At 39.6% G+C, this 17,146-nt stretch overlaps 1 protein-coding gene across 1 annotated transcript in view; it reads right to left on the reverse strand.

Annotated features, from left to right (window-relative positions):
- The window catches only part of LOC113523855 (CMP-N-acetylneuraminate-beta-galactosamide-alpha-2,3-sialyltransferase 1), a 45,838-nt gene extending 29,313 nt beyond the window's left edge, over positions 1-16,525 (reverse strand). The window contains exon 1 of the mRNA XM_026909915.3: positions 16,301-16,525. The gene's annotated coding sequence lies outside the window, so the exon portion shown is untranslated. The remainder of the gene's footprint in view (positions 1-16,300) is intronic.
- Positions 16,526-17,146: the final 621 nt, after the last annotated feature.

Here is a 17,146-nt window from a genome sequence, read left to right on the forward strand (position 1 = left end):
TAGAAACGATAACGTATCAGAATGAGTGCATTAATATAAACCTGTGACACACTGAACCTGTTCTAGAGAATTAATCAACACCTGTACGAGACACGAGTGACTTGTCTCTTGTTAGCATGACTGCAGTGTAACACTGTAATGTTAGTAAGCAGGTGATCATGTGCTGCTTACAGAAGACACCTGCTGCCTGCTGATAGGCTTCATGTCCTGAGACGCATTACACATGATACAGGTCTCCGTGTGATGAATAACATGCTCCCAGTTATAAGAAATCAAAGCTTTGTCTCTCTCTCTCACACACACACACACAGAGCATACTGTGTATAAATGCTTGGCTAAGTGCTGATGTGAAGAGGAATGCAAGCAGAACACAGCTGAGAACATTACAGGAGTCGCTGCTGTGTGTGTGTGTGTGTGTGTGTGTGTGTGTGTGTGTGTGTGTGTGTGTGCGCGCGCACATTGTTGCATACTCCTCCAGTGGGACTCATTGCAACTCATAACTCAGGATTGAGAAAAAGACAGACAGAGAGAGAGAGAGAGAGAGAGAGAGAAAGAGAGAGAGAGAGCACTCAAAGTAACTGTTTAAATAAACAAAACCAGGGCAAATGTGCACAGAACCACAACTGCCTCAAACAACTGGAAGCTACTCAACAATTACAAATGTCTCAAATAATCAAAAGCAGGCCAAATAACAAGAACCAGTTAAAGTGGCTCCAATAATTGCAACAGACTCAAACAATCACAAACAGCTCAAATAATCACAAACAGCTCAAATAATCACAACCATCTCAATTAATTGCAACCATTTCAAATAATCACAACCATCTCAACCAAAACCAGCTCCAATAATCACAACCATCTCAATCAAAACCAGCTCCAATAATCACAAGAAGCTCACAATCACAACCTGCTCAAATAATCACAACCAAATCAATCAAAAATGACTCAAATAATCACAACCAGCTCAAATAATCACACGTACCTCCGATAATCACAACCAGCTCAAATAATCACACGTACCTCCGATAATCAAAACCAGCTCCAATAATCACACGTACCTCAGATAATCACAACCAGCTCCAATAATCACACGTACCTCCGATAATCACAACCAGCTCCAATAATCACACGTACCTCCGATAATCACAACCAGCTCCAATAATCACACGTACCTCAGATAATCACAACCAGCTCCAATAATCACACGTACCTCAGATAATCACAACCAGCTCCAATAATCACACGTACCTCAGATAATCACAACCAGCTCCAATAATCACACGTACCTCCGATAATCACAACCAGCTCCAATAATCACACGTACCTCCGATAATCACAACCAGCTCCAATAATCACACGTACCTCCGATAATCACAACCAGCTCAGATAATCACACGTACCTCAGATAATCACAACCAGCTCACACAATAATTTTCTCTGTAAATTTGTAGACAGAATATTCTGTAGACTTCATTCTGCTGTAAAGATTAGTGAGCCTGTTCCAGAAGCAGCCATGCAAGCCCAAGCCATGACACTACCTCCACCATGAGTGTATCATGTGTTATTGTCCCTACTTCTTTCAGCCAATAATAATGCACTGTTTCACTTACATTTACATTTACGGCATTTGGCAGACACCCTTATCCAGAGCGACTTACAGAAGTGCTTTGAAGTCTATCAAAAATATATTCTGATATTGGCTCACTAGGTCACAAACTAGGAATACCATCAGTACAAAACTCTGTTGGGGATTTTTTTTTTTTGTGAAAGCGCTAACTTAAGTACTAACTTAAGTATGAAGAGGTAAGTCTTTAGACGTCGTTTGAAGACTGCCTGTGACTCAGCTGTTCGGACATCTAGGGGAAGTTCATTCCACCACCTTGGTGCCAGAACAGAGAAGAGTCTCGATGCAGGTCTTCCTTGTACCCTGAGAGATGGTGGGATCAGTCGAGCAGTCGAGCGGTGCTGGATGATTGGAGAGAGCGTGGTGCTGTGCGAGGTGTGATAAGTGCTTTGAGATAAGTGGGTGCTGGTCCGTTTTTGGCTTTGTAGGCGAGCATCAGTGTTTTAAATCTGATGTGGGCAGAGACAGGAAGCCAGTGGAGGGAGCGCAGCAATGGGGTGGTGTGGGAGAACTTAGGAAGGTTGAAAAACAGTCGTGCAGCTGCATTCTGGATCAGTTGCAGAGGACGAATGGCGCTCAGAGGCAGACCTGCCAGGAGTGAGTTGCAGTAGTCCAGTCTTGAAATGAGAAGGGACTGAACAAGCACCTGTGTGGCCTGTGAGGAGAGAAATTAACGAATTCTTCTGATGTTATAAAGGAGAAATCGACATGAGCGTGTTAGATTAGCAATGTGAGAGGAGAAGGACAGTTGATTGTCCATGGTTACCCCAAGGTTGTGTGCAGTAACCGAAGGCGAGATCAGAGAATTGTCTAGGGAGATTGTAAGATCCTGAGATGGGGATGAATCACCTGAGATGAACAGCAGTTCAGTTTTAGTGGGATTAAGTTTCAGCTGATGAGCTGTCATCCATGATGAGATGTCGGCCAGACATGCTGATATCTGAGCAGAAACATAAGAGTCTGAGGGAGGGAAAGAGAGGATGAGTTGAGTGTCATCTGCATAGCAGTGGTATGAAAACCTGTGTGAGGATATGACCGCACCAAGAGATCGAGTATAGAGGGAGAACAGGAGAGGACCAAGTACTGAGCCTTGTGGAACACCAGTGGAGAGTCAGCAGTGGGGTTGGTGAAAGTAAAATTGGGAGGGAACGTGTAGCACTTAACTAAACAAGAATATACACTGTTAAAGTTGACACCTTCTAAATTAATGTGTCTAGCTGTTGCAAATTATGTTTCTGACCGCTACAGACACTAGTGGAAAGTGTTAGTGTCTAGTGTCTGTAGCGGATAACCTTCAATATATCTTAGTAAGCCCTGCCCACAATTCACACCTTAAGGAAGACTGAAACTACTCTTGATTAGTCACCTGAGAGAACTAATTTGCATAGACTAACAGACACTTCCAGACACCACAACAGAATCAACAATATACAATTCACAATTCAACAATACAACAATTCTAGTGGCGAGAATCTAGATCCAACTGAGTCAAGTAGATAGTACACAAAGTCAGAAACCTACCTTACCAGTAGAGAATAAATTCAAGATCGAACTTAAAGCACACTGAATATTGAGCTAGATACACCTTCAATATATCTTAGTAAGCCCTGCCCACAATTCACATTGATATTAATATTGAATTTAATATTGTTTCATTTAATATGAAGTATTTCAACATGGTTTTGTTTTCCACAATGTTAAGGCACTGACTTAAACACAAAGCGGTGCCACACTTCATTATAAGAATGTAATCATGTTGCAATGTAGTTAGCAGGCACTAAACCTTCAAGACAGCTTCAAAATGGCTTGCTTTTCTCCCATAGACGGCTCTCTGGTCTTCATGTTGGTTTATCCTTTTTAACAACAAATGCAGTCTTCACAGGTGAAACCCAGGGCACAAACCAAGAGTAGACATTCAGAGCTATAAAATGTTTAAACAGTCAATCTAACAGGACACACCTAGGAAACAAGAAACATCTGCCAGTCACATGTTCCAGTATTTTCCGTTAACTTGAAAAATGGGTTGGTTCAAACAAAAGGTGCCTTTTTCTATGTTGTTTAACACATCTAGATGTAAATATCAGGAAATGAAAGCTGAAATCCTCATACATCTTTTGATTTCAACACAAATGTCTTCGGTGTATAGGAAAAACAAAAGAACTGGCCTTGCCGTTCACAGAGGAAAGTATATCCCAGTGGTTTTTCAGACCCTCACATGGTCACAGTCAATTTCATGTTGTCCAGCACTGCAAATCCCAGATCTGATTGGCACTTTAATGTAAAGCTCAAAGCTTAATGTAAAAGATCAAGATTTCTTTTTTATATTCACATTACTTTGGGAGGAATGGAGACAAAAGAAGCGAGAGTTCGATTCCTTAGGCACATGGCGGGAGGTTGGGAAGCAATACACCACATACACAAAGGTAATAACAGAGGGAACAATTGAGGAAATGGAGAGAGAGAGATAGGAATACTGGAAAATGAAATAGTTAGTTTAGGTTCCTATCTTCACATTCAGGATCACGGGACCCTCATCAGAGCCCAAATCTCTGACATCAAATACAAGCGAGAACAAAGAACCAGAGCTCAAAATCAGATGCTGTACCTTCTGCATCCTAATGGAAGTTCAACTACATCATCAGCAGAAAAAAGAAATATTGCAGTGAACTTTTATAAGGAATTGTACCAAGATGATGTCACTGACCCACAATGCAGAGAGGAGCTACTGAAGAAGTCACCAAAACTGAGTAAAGAACAAACAGAAACACTGGACTTGCGCATCAAACCCCAAGAACTAGCCTCTGCAGTACTGCATCAACTGGGTGAGCATCAGGCATTGATGAACTTTCAGCTGGATTTTATAAACGTTTCTGGCAAACACTGAGAACAGACCTGTATGAGGTTTTAAATGGTCTATAAACAATGGAAAATTACCCACCAGTCGCACACAAGCAGATTTATCTGTCCCTCTCAAAAAAGGTGACTTTTATTTAAACTGGAGATCGGTGGCACTTTAATGTACAGAATACAAAATCATATTAAATGTCTACCAAACAGACTGAAAGAACACACACACACACACATCGATTAATCCAAATCAAACACACTGTGTGTCTGGACGCACGATAATGGATAATGTTTTTCTTTTCTGTGACATAATTGAACTGTGCAAAATCAATTCTTACGATCTGGGGTTTTTATCCATAAACCAAGAAAAAGCCTTTGACAGAGTAGATCACACACACATTTTTAATACACTAGAAACACTTGGAATAGGGACAAAGGGTTTTTTTGATCATGGATTCAACTTTTATGTATCTGAAGCATGCATGAGGTTGGGGGAGGACTGAGCTGTCCTTTCAAGATGCAGCAGGGAATAAGGCGAGGATGTCCTTCATCCAGGCAGCTTTACAGTCTGACCACAGAAGCTCAGTTACGTCAACTAAGAAATAGCATGCAGGGCTTATCAGTGTGTGGAACACAGGAGAAAGTGGGACTGTCAGCACCGGCAGACAATGTAATGACCTTCATCACAAAACAGGAAGACGTTCAACTGCTTACTCGCAGTCTAGCTGTGTGTCAGGTTGTTTCTTTCCTATTTCTCTTCCTCTGTCCCTTCTATCAGTCTCCTTTATCCCATCTTCTGCTCTCTCTCTTCTCCAACTTCTCATCTCTCTCTCTCTCTCTCTCTCTCTCTCTCTCTCGTCCCTTGTTATATTCAGTAATGGTTGAGGGATGCTGTTTCCATGCACTCGTTTATGATGTTATGAGGTGATCGAGATTTATGGGGGAGGGATTTGTGTGTGTGTGTGTGTGTGTGTGTGTGTGTGTGTGTGTGAGTGACATTTACATAAGACACACTGTGTTCCTGAGGTAGAAAAGCTCAGGGTGGTAGCCGTGTGTGTGAATGTTATGGGAGATGAAGTTCACACCAGATGGCTATCAGAGGGATTTTACACTTTGAAAAAGGAGTAGGGTGTGTGTGTGTGTGTGTGTGTGTGTGTGTGTGTGTGTGTGTGTGTGTGTGTTATCTCAAACATGTTTAACACCTGGTTGTTTCCCCTGATGGAGAAGGTCCTATAAATGGCGGCATTCGCGTAGAAAGAATGAACAATAGTAGGAAGGCACAAAAGGCACCGAAAAAAGGAAAAAAAAACAAAAAAACATTGTGTACTTGGAAAGAGTACTGAATTCAGACAGAAACAATGGCCTCCATGTTTCTGGGAGGAGGAAAAGAACAACTGTGTGCTTTTATCAAGCCACAGAAACACACACAAACAGCAGAGATGGCATTGTGAAGATGACAAACACACACCCTGTTTTTCTGGAAATATTTGATGATGTAGGAGAAGAAGGGAAAGGAAAGGAAAGGACAATGTAACTTTACGCCTTACAATTGTAAAAAAAAAAAAAAAAACATCAACAAATCAATGTATGTATATCATATTACTAAAAACCCAAATTACTTAATTTAATTCAACATTTACAGGAAATCAAAGTATTAAATAAGGGAAAAATAACCTGCACCTTCTGAGCAATCAGAATTCAGCTTAAAATAAGGGATATTATTAGTACTGACTGCTGAGTGGGCGGGGCTTCTGAACATCCTGTCAGTCTGTAGGCTATGAATAAATTCAAGTCGAATTAACACGAACACTTCCTTTTAAATCAGTGCATTGTTATCTTTGAATGGAAATCAATAAACACACAGGGTTCTTCAAGGGCTCTCTGGATAGTTAACAGTTCTTAGCTTCCTAAAATGGGTCTTAAAAAAAAAAAAAAAAAAAAAAAATCCACCACCATTTAGTTTTTTCAGTGCGATCGATGTTCTTTCATTCACCAGGAGTCAACAAGTGTGTGTGTGAAGGACAGAACACACCTCTCCGCAAGTGAAGGACACAGATGCGCTGATCTAGAACAAAATTTAAATGTGACACCAGTGGTTTGGTTATCACGAGTTCCCCAGCGGAGCCAAAGTGCACTGTTTAGCATCTGTGCTCCGTTATTAAGTGAGGAGTTAATCAGGGCTGTGTGCAGAGTTTAACCTCCCTCTCCTTACAGCTTTCAAGATGGCTTCATATTAAAAATGGTCTAGCCATCGTTTCCTAATGCACATCCATCAGAATTCATTGCTTGAAGCGTACAAGAGACAAGCTCAGCAATTAACTGCTAGAACACACACTGCTAATATTTACCTCTAGAAAATAAATAAGGGCTCAGAATCTAACACTGAAGAGCTTATATGCTTTTAAGGCCAGGCTCAGACTCTATTCACACAGGATTAATTTCTCAGGAGGAAGTGGATAATGTAATTATTATCAGATTATCTCTGGGATTTTAGTTTGAAGTCATTATTCTTACAGACTGGGTGTGTAGTGCCTGGAAGGATCATGCCATATTTTAGCTTGTATAAAATGAACAGGTCATGTCTATGATTTATACAGATATCACTTATTCCACATGAATCGTTCCTTTTACTGCACGCATCCTCTGGTGACATTACTCAACACACACGTCCAGAAAACTGTCCGAACGCCACTTATGACCTCACTTATATCTGGTGGTTTCATGCATCTTGATTGCAATCTAAAGCTGTATTATTACTCTAGTCGAATGTGTCTCTGGTTTGTGAGATCTGATTAATACAGCACGTGTGGCATGGGTCAAATCATGTGAACTCATTGGAGGCCTCTTGACTGACCACCTCAGATTTGCTTACAGTTCTGAAAGTCCAATAAAAATCAATATAAAACTATAAATGGTGAAAAGGCTACACATGTTCTTGCATGTTCTCCCCATGCTTCAGGGGTTTCCTCCGGGTACTCTGGTTTCCTCCACCAGTCCAAAGACATGCGTTGTAGACTGACTGGCTTTTCCAAACTGTCTGTGGTGTGTGAGTGTGTGTGCGATTGTGCCCTGCGATGGGTTGGCACACCCCGTCCCCCGCGTCCCCTGGGATAGGCTCCAGGCTCCCTGTGAGCCTGTGTAGGATAAGCAGTACAGAGAATGGATGGACGGATGGATAGATGGATGCATGGATGGACTTCTTCCTGTGTATGACTGCTAAAATTACTCTAAAATCTCCACCACTGCATTTTCTTTAAAAAAAACGGAATTGAGACGATTACAGCTCAATTACAGCTTTACGGAATTAAAGCTAAATTACAGATGTGCTTTAGCTTTGGCTATTTTTTTTCACCACTAACCCTTACAAGCAGAAACTCAATCTAATAATAAGAATACAAATATGATTGATTATGAAAATCTGTATTTAAAATGTATCCGTTCAATCTGGAACACCTGAAAAGTCATATACATGCAGAGAGCTTTATTTAACATCAACATCAACAGCCAGAAGTGTGTAGCTCCTGTCAGAGTGAAGCCATTACCCAAGTGTTTCTAATGAGGCTTAAATAATGCATATCAGCTAAACATCCTCTAAATATCGGTGTTAAGCAGAAGCAGGAAAGTAGAAGACTACTCGTCCCAAGTGAAGGCCCCATCCAGCCTCACATTTGTTTTTAAACACTTTACAATAAAATATTTAACATCAACGGAGACATGGAAAGTACGTCAGTGATAATGACACTGGTGCTACTGAAGTAGCATTTTAGCAAATTTAAGTATAGAACTTTTATTCCACATATTTCTATTGATATATTTTTCCTTCTACTCAGATACCAATCTAATCCCATTTCTGTTTCATTTTATTTATTAATAATGCTTCAAAATCTGCAATCAACTCTGTATTTATACCACAACCTGTTGTCTTTGCACAGAAAAAGTGATATTTAGTCGCAACACCACATCATCCACAATCATTTTAAAGACAAAACAGTAATTCAAAAGCATTTTCCTTCTACATTGTGACACATTTCTGGGTGAAACCGCATATTTGTTTGGGCGGGGCTTAGAGTTTGATTGGTTTATGAAAAATGGGTATCATTAGTATTTAGTATTATTTTTAATATTTCTATAATAAATCTCACCCGAGACTGACTGAAGGTGAGAAAAAGTTGCTGTTCTTTAGTGGAAAATTACAGACAGTAAATTATGTTGTTTTAATTTTGATCAGAATAATTTAAAATGGAAGCAAGCTTACAAAAAAGGTTAGATTTGATTTTCAGGTTGTCTTTAATACCACTGGCATTTTAATAATTTCAAATGTCCGAGTGCATTTCTTTTCTTTTCTTTTCGTTAAAACTCACCATCACTCTCCTTTTCTGAGGACAATAAGGACTGTGTTAGCAATATCAATAAATAAAGTTATTTATGAACTCTTAAAACTCTTAAAATCCTAAGAGAAGGACAGAACAGACTAAAAATAAAATAAAATAAAATAAAAGGCAGAAGACAAATTAAAATTAATTAATAAAAATGAAAAAAAAAAGTTAAAAAAAATACAAAAAGGAATATACACACACACACACACACACACACACACATATACACACCAGATATACAGTCAAGTCTCTGAGGTCATTTTTTCACCCCAGAATTAACTTGAAATTATCCAACCATGAAGTGTAAAATGAGTTCAGAACCTCACACGGTGATTATTCCTCCGTTTAGCAGATTATTCCCCACATTCCCCACGTCTTCCAGATACATATCGCGCTCGGCTGGATTATTCTGCTCTCGTTTGGATAATTATCTGATGATTAAGCTGCACGCAAACATGGCTATTCATATCCCGCCATTCTCGTCTGGATCCTCTCGTATCTATAAATACCTCAGTGAGACCTGCTGCTTATCCAGAACGACTGAAAAAATGCAGCAGGAATAAAATCTCCTGCTCCACGCTGTTTAAGGTAGCAGAGCTCCGTTACACGCGCGCTCTGATGCTATCGAGTTATACAGGTACGTCCCCGGTTCAGTAATGAAGACAACACTCAGTGTCCTGCTGTTAGAGATAAATAATCAACGGTAGGGTGGTGTGATGAAGAGGAGTTAAGGAACAGTTACAGTGTTGCATTAACACCTACAGTGTTCATAAATACATCCAGCATTAATACAGTGTTCATACAAGTCTAATAGACCACAAATTAACACACAAAGTCCTAACAAAAAAACAAACTTCTATCTGAAAAGAATTCTTATTTCACCCGGTTGGGGATCAGTGTTTATTTTGGTGATGGAAACAGAGATGGGAAAAATTTTCCATGACATCTATTTACATTTCTATAAATGTTCACACTCCTATTTAAAATCCATGACGCACCATGATGCCATTTTCCTTCACAAATAAAAACACATGAAGCATAATAAATGAGAGCTGGCGCCTCTCACTTCTGCTGCTCTATTACACAATTAACCAGGAGACAATAACCTGTCTGAGTTTTGGAAACTTCAAAAGAACATACTGAGGAAATCTGAAGGAAAAAAAAAATATATATATTTTTCATTGCATAAAATGTTTCTGTTTTAATCGACTAAAGCTGCTAGAGTTTTTTTCTTTTTTTTTTTCCAATACTCACCAAATGATAAAAATAAGACAAAGATGAAAAATCCAAATGAGTTTTCATAATAAACACTGCTCGAGATAAACCAACGCTTTTACTCAGACTCAGACGACTAAGAGTTTTGGACAGATGTGAAACACCAGCATCTGTCACCATGGTAATAACGCAAGTCTGAAGTGTTTGTATGAGAAACATTCAACACTACAGTGTCTACACAGGTTCAGAAGCACACACCTGAACATGGTCTGTGTTCATTTCTTTAGGCCTCAGCATACTTAAAGTTGGCTGTGAGAGCTGCATGAAGACAGAACCACCTTCACAAGCTTACAAGCTCACACTCTGTCTGTTAATATTTCATTACTATGTACAAAACTACAGGAAGAAGATTTCCTGCTGCAAGAACCCAACTACAATCAGATGCTGGAAGCACAACAAGGAAGATCTGAGCAGTTTGCTCCATATTTACAAAGAGAAAAAGAAAAGAGAAATAAGACGCAGGTGGAACATGAAACCCAGCGGTTCAGAATGACACGCTCGTGAAACCTGCGAGATGAATCTTGGGTCGTTGTCGTACTGAAAGGTGAAATTCCTTTTCATCTTCAGCTTGCTTGCTTTGCACTAAAATCGTTGGTATTTGTAGCTCATGATTCCCTTCACCATTTGGCTGAAGAAAAGCCGCTCTAAAGCATGATGCTGCCACCACCATGCTTCACTGTGGGGATGGTGTTCTTTTGGTGATGTGCTTTTTTTTTTGGCACCAAACATACCATTTGGAATTATAAACCTTTTGGAATTGGTCTCATCAGACCATAACACATTTGCCACATGGTTTGAGGTGATTTAGTTGAACTTGGATGTTTTTTGTGAGAAAGGCCTTCCGTCTAGCCGTCCTACCCCACAGCCCAGACATGAGAGATTGCTGTCACATGCAGAGAGTAGTCAGTACTTTTCAGATATTGAAGCTCCTTTAATGTTGCTGTAGGTCTCTTGGCAGCCTCCCTGGTAAGCTTTTGCCTTGTCTTTTTATAAATTTTGGAGGGATCTCCTGTTCTTGGTGATGTCACTGTGGTGCTCCATTTTCTCCACTTGTTGATGATGGAGTTCACGGTGTTCAATGGTACATCTACTGTTTTGGAAATTCTTTTATACCCCTCTCCTGATCGATATCTTTCTACTCTGAGATCCTGTACAGGCTTTGTAAGCTCTTTGGCTTCAGCAGTCAGATGAAACCAAGAAGATGTGAAGAAAATCCTACAGAAACAGCTGATCTTTATTTGGGGTTAATCAGAGTAATTTCACTGAAGACAGCTGTATGATAGTTACATTTGAACATGAGATTGAATGTGATTGGTTCATTCTGAACACAGCCACACCCCCAGTTATAAAAGGGTGTGCACACTTATGCAACCACATTATTGTAACTTTTTTTATTTTTCCTATTTTTCCCTAAAATGTTTCTGATTGTTTTTCACTTCAAATTTTATATGTTGTAATTTCACACTGAATGTGGGAAAGTTCTGACATGATTTATCTTAGTTTCATTTTTTTACATCACAAAAACCTGCCAGGGGTGTGTAAACTTTCTATATCCACTGTAGACTGATCATGTTAGGGAAATTCTCATTTTACTGCAGCACTGAGAATAAGAAGTACACTAAAAGTAATTTAACATTATAAATGAAATACTAAGAATAATAAATACATAATGCAGCAATCACATAATGTAGGTGTTAATGCAATGCTTAATTCAACGCCGTAGGTACTGTTGATTCAGTACTCTCAGAGTTAATGCAATGCCATTAGTGCTAGTTCTGCATTTGGAGGTAGGCTATTAAATCATTACCATCAGTGTTAATGCAACACTTTGAGAGTTCATACAAAAACATTAGTGTTAATTCAGTGCTCAAATAATGCCTACAGTACTGTCAGTGTTATTGTAAAACTGTAAGAATTTATTCAGCAGTAATAGTTTTAATTCAGAACTGTAGTTGTTTAATTCAGTACTATCAGTATTAATGTAACCTTGTAAGTGTTAATGTAACACTGTATCTGTGATCATTCAGAACCACAGGAGTGTAGTTCAGTACTATAAGTACTATTGTAACACTGTAAGAGTTTATTCAGCAGTAGTAGTGTTCAGTAGTGTACTGTAACACTAAGTGTTTATTCAGCAGTAGTAGTGTTCAGTAGTAGTGTTCAGTAGTGTACTGTAACACTGTAAGAGTTCATTCAGCAGTAGTAGTGTTCAGTAGTGTACTGTAACACTGTAAGAGTTTATTCAGCAGTAGTAGTGTTCAGTAGTGTACTGTAACACTGTAAGAGTTTATTCAGCAGTAGCAGTGTTCAGTAGTAGTGTTCAGTAGTGTACTGTAACACTGTAAGAGTTTATTCAGCAGTAGCAGTGTTCAGTAGTAGTGTTCAGTAGTGTACTGTAACACTGTAAGAGTTTATTCAGCAGTAGTAGTGTTCAGTAGTGTACTGTAACACTGTAAGAGTTTATTCAGCAGTAGTAGTGTTCAGTAGTGTACTGTAACACTGTAAGAGTTTATTCAGCAGTAGTAGTGTTCAGTAGTGTACTGTAACACTGTAAGAGTTTATTCAGCAGTAGCAGTGTTCAGTAGTAGTGTTCAGTAGTGTACTGTAACACTGTAAGAGTTTATTCAACAGTAGTAGTGTTCAGTAGTGTACTGTAACACTGTAAGAGTTTATTCAGCAGTAGTAGTGTTCAGTAGTGTACTGTAACACTAAGAGTTTATTCAGCAGTAGTAGTGTTCAGTAATGTACTGTAACACTGTAAGAGTTTATTCAGCAGTAGTAGTGTTCAGTAGTATTGTTCAGTAGTGTACTGTAACACTAAGAGTTTATTCAGCAGTAGTAGTGTTCAGTAGTGTACTGTAACACTGTAAGAGTTTATTCAGCAGTAGTAGTGTTCAGTAGTGTACTGTAACACTGTAAAAGTTTATTCAGCAGTAGTAGTGTTCAGTAGTGTACTGTAACACTGTAAGAGTTTATTCAGCAGTAGTAGTGTTCAGTAGTGTACTGTAACACTGTAAGAGTTTATTCAGCAGTAGTAGTGTTCAGTAGTAGTGTTCAGTAGTGTACTGTAACACTGTAAGAGTTTATTCAGCAGTAGTAGTGTTCAGTAGTAGTGTTCAGTAGTGTACTGTAACACTGTAAGAGTTTATTCAGCAGTAGTAGTGTTCAGTAGTGTACTGTAACACTGTAAGAGTTTATTCAGCAGTAGTAGTGTTCAGTAGTGTACTGTAACACTGTAAGAGTTTATTCAGCAGTAGTAGTGTTCAGTAGTAGTGTTCAGTAGTGTACTGTAACACTGTAAGAGTTTATTCAGCAGTAGTAGTGTTCAGTAGTGTACTGTAACACTGTAAGAGTTTATTCAGCAGTAGTAGTGTTCAGTAGTGTACTGTAACACTGTAAGAGTTTATTCAGCAGTAGTAGTGTTCAGTAGTAGTGTTCAGTAGTGTACTGTAACACTGTAAGAGTTTATTCAGCAGTAGTAGTGTTCAGTAGTGTACTGTAACACTGTAAGAGTTTATTCAGCAGTAGTAGTGTTCAGTAGTGTACTGTAACACTGTAAGAGTTTATTCAGCAGTAGTAGTGTTCAGTAGTGTATTGTAACACTGTAAGAGTTTATTCAGCAGTAGTAGTGTTCAGTAGTGTACTGTAACACTGTAAGAGTTCATTCAGCAGTAGTAGTGTTCAGTAGTAGTGTTCAGTAGTGTACTGTAACACTGTAAGAGTTTATTCAGCAGTAGCAGTGTTCAGTAGTGTACTGTAACACTGTAAGAGTTTATTCAGCAGTAGTAGTGTTCAGTAGTAGTGTTCAGTAGTGTACTGTAACACTGTAAGAGTTTATTCAGCAGTAGTAGTGTTCAGTAGTAGTGTTCAGTAGTGTACTGTAACACTGTAAGAGTTTATTCAGCAGTAGTAGTGTTCAGTAGTGTACTGTAACACTGTAAGAGTTCATTCAGCAGTAGTAGTGTTCAGTAGTGTACTGTAACACTGTAAGAGTTTATTCAGCAGTAGTAGTGTTCAGTAGTAGTGTTCAGTAGTGTACTGTAACACTGTAAGAGTTTATTCAGCAGTAGTAGTGTTCAGTAGTAGTGTTCAGTAGTGTACTGTAACACTGTAAGAGTTTATTCAGCAGTAGTAGTGTTCAGTAGTGTACTGTAACACTGTAAGAGTTTATTCAGCAGTAGTAGTGTTCAGTAGTAGTGTTCAGTAGTGTACTGTAACACTGTAAGAGTTTATTCAGCAGTAGTAGTGTTCAGTAGTGTACTGTAACACTGTAAGAGTTTATTCAGCAGTAGTAGTGTTCAGTAGTGTACTGTAACACTGTAAGAGTTTATTCAGCAGTAGTAGTGTTCAGTAGTGTATTGTAACACTGTAAGAGTTTATTCAGCAGTAGTAGTGTTCAGTAGTGTACTGTAACACTGTAAGAGTTCATTCAGCAGTAGTAGTGTTCAGTAGTAGTGTTCAGTAGTGTACTGTAACACTGTAAGAGTTTATTCAGCAGTAGCAGTGTTCAGTAGTGTACTGTAACACTGTAAGAGTTTATTCAGCAGTAGTAGTGTTCAGTAGTAGTGTTCAGTAGTGTACTGTAACACTGTAAGAGTTTATTCAGCAGTAGTAGTGTTCAGTAGTAGTGTTCAGTAGTGTACTGTAACACTGTAAGAGTTTATTCAGCAGTAGTAGTGTTCAGTAGTGTACTGTAACACTGTAAGAGTTCATTCAGCAGTAGTAGTGTTCAGTAGTGTACTGTAACACTGTAAGAGTTTATTCAGCAGTAGTAGTGTTCAGTAGTAGTGTTCAGTAGTGTACTGTAACACTGTAAGAGTTTATTCAGCAGTAGTAGTGTTCAGTAGTGTATTGTAACACTGTAAGAGTTTATTCAGCAGTAGTAGTGTTCAGTAGTGTACTGTAACACTAAGAGTTTATTCAGCAGTAGCAGTGTTCAGTAGTAGTGTTCAGTAGTGTATTGTAACACTGTAAGAGTTTATTCAACAGTAGTAGTGTTCAGTAGTAGTGTTCAGTAGTGTACTGTAACACTGTAAGAGTTTATTCAGCAGTAGTAGTGTTCAGTAGTAGTGTTCAGTAGTGTACTGTAACACTGTAAGAGTTTATTCAGCAGTAGTAGTGTTCAGTAGTGTACTGTAACACTGTAAGAGTTTATTCAGCAGTAGTAGTGTTCAGTAGTAGTGGTCAGTAGTGTACTGTAACACTGTAAGAGTTTATTCAGCAGTAGTAGTGTTCAGTAGTAGTGTTCAGTAGTGTACTGTAACACTGTAAGAGTTTATTCAGCAGTAGTAGTGTTCAGTAGTGTACTGTAACACTGTAAGAGTTTATTCAGCAGTAGTAGTGTTCAGTAGTAGTGGTCAGTAGTGTATTGTAACACTGTAAGAGTTTATTCAGCAGTAGTAGTGTTCAGTAGTAGTGGTCAGTAGTGTACTGTAACACTGTAAGAGTTTATTCAGCAGTAGTAGTGTTCAGTAGTGTACTGTAACACTGTAAGACTTTATTCAGCAGTAGTAGTGTTCAGTAGTAGTGTTCAGTAGTGTACTGTAACACTGTAAGACTTTATTCAGCAGTAGTAGTGTTCAGTAGTAGTGTTCAGTAGTGTACTGTAACACTGTAAGACTTTATTCAGCAGTAGTAGTGTTCAGTAGTAGGTTAGGGGTATTTACTGAACCTGTAGTGTTGCATTAGCAGCTGCTGTACTGAACAAACACCTGTGGTGCTCAGGTCTAACACTCACACCGCCACTGTAGCCTGCAGCCGAGCTGAGCACTAAGTGTGTGTGAGTGTATAAGAGCACTAAGTGTGTGTTATTGAGATGTTTCTCCAGTTAGTGCTGGATTAGCACCTGCAGTGGGAATTAGGGTGTCGGTGTGTCCGGTCTGTCAGGCTGCACTAAATGCCAGATGGAGGTGTTTAATAAACACTTCAGAACGCGCAACATGGAAAGCATTTGTAATGCTCGTGCGTGAAAAGCTTTTCATCTCTCCCGCACGTGCCACGAGCGCTTACACCACTGGATAAGTGTTTATTACAGCTTTGGGATCAGTTAGCGCGCGCGACTGTAACATGGCAGTGTGTTTAATGACACAAAGCATCACACAACTAAATAAATTAATGAATTAATAATAAAAAAAACCAGTGCAGAAGACACAGAGAGAAATAAAACGCGTTCACTTACAGCACACTCCGGGAGAAACGCTGATCCACTCCGGTATCACGCGCCACACACACTCACACACTCACACACACACTCACACACACACACACACACTGTTAAAAATCCCGGTGTGTGGTGTGTGTTCCTCCTCTACAGCGCGTGCTGGAGAAAGAGCAGCGGTGCTTATCCTCACTGCGCGTTCAAAAGCCACTCCGCTTCTGTCTCCCACAGCAGCACCGAAACCACATGGAGACCCGAGACACGCCCCTTTTCCCATGACCACGCCCCCTCTCTGCCAGGCACTGGCGCAGGAACGGCGCCACCCACAGGTGCGTACCTGAGCAGTGCACTATACACACACACACACACACACACACACACACACACTGCATCCTGTCCACTACACACTCCTCCTGATTGTAGCATCCAGTTCATAGTATGCAGCATGGGAATGGAACAGAGTCACGTGACTGATCTTACCAATTAGTCCAATTCTCTCAAGCACTATACTAAGTCCCTTTGCTCTCAAAACAGCCTCCATTCTTCATGGCATGGATTCCACAGGATGTTGGAAACACTCCTCTGAGATTCTGGTCCATGTTGACATTATGACATGTCATGACAATTCCTGTGGATTTCTCAGGTGCACTTTCCTGCGAGTCTCCCGTTCTACCATGTACCATAGGTGTTCTACTGGATTCAGATCCGGGCCATGAAGGGATGCACATGATCAGCAACAATACTCAAATAGGTATAGGCTGTGGCATTCAAGCCATGATTGACTGATTATTAACTGGCCCAACGTGTGTCAAGAAAACATTCCCCACGCCATCACACCACCTCCACCAGCCTGGACTGTTGACACGA

The sequence above is a fragment of the Pangasianodon hypophthalmus genome, chromosome 9 (genome assembly GCF_027358585.1).
Source record: "Pangasianodon hypophthalmus isolate fPanHyp1 chromosome 9, fPanHyp1.pri, whole genome shotgun sequence".
Lineage (NCBI taxonomy): Eukaryota > Metazoa > Chordata > Actinopteri > Siluriformes > Pangasiidae > Pangasianodon > Pangasianodon hypophthalmus.